This window comes from Hyperoodon ampullatus, assembly GCF_949752795.1.
Source record: "Hyperoodon ampullatus genome assembly, chromosome: 3".
Taxonomy (NCBI): Eukaryota; Metazoa; Chordata; class Mammalia; order Artiodactyla; family Ziphiidae; genus Hyperoodon; species Hyperoodon ampullatus.
This window is the reverse complement of record NC_136916.1, coordinates 115,423,933-115,424,615: the sequence shown is the minus strand read 5'-3', so window position 1 is coordinate 115,424,615 and position 683 is coordinate 115,423,933.

Here is a 683-nt window from a genome sequence, read left to right as displayed (position 1 = left end):
TCCTGGGTTTATTATTTTATTCAAAAGCCTGGGAGGTGACCAGCCTAGAATGTGGCAGTAAACTGTGCTGTTAAGCCATTTGCATTTTCAGAGTTGGGATCCAGGTTTTCAAGTTTATTATGGGATTTTATGCAAAACAATATGCAAATCGATAGCATTCTAAAAATGCCGTCTGTTCTCCAGCCCCTCTCCTGGTCACAAACAAGGGAGGCTGGCGCCGGGCTCGCCGAGCTCCTTGGGCAAGGGGTAAACCCTGCGGGGTGACGGGCCGGGGGGAAGGGCTGTCCCGGAGGCGGTCCTGGGGCGGAGCCTGGGCGGGGCCCGTGACGCGCGGAGTCGGCCTGCTCAGGGGCTGGACCTCAGCCTCTCCCCGCCTGGGGCCGCCGCCGCGCCAGTGGTGGCTCCGCGATTCCAAAAGGGGCCCTCCGACTCCTCGCTGGGCCAGTCCGGCGCTGAGTCGTGGAGCCCCGCACAACTCCCGCTGGTCCCTGAACGGGATCCCTCCTCTCCAGAGTTGCGAGCAACTTTCCCCTCTCCCTGGCGCCGCTGTGTCTCGGGGACCGTGGCCGCCGCAGGTAGCTGAACTCCGGGCCACTCTCCCTGCGCCTCGGCTGAGCGCGCTCGCAGGTCGCTCTCTCTCCGGGTGCACGCTGGGGGTCCCCGAGCTCGGCTCTGCGGGCGAG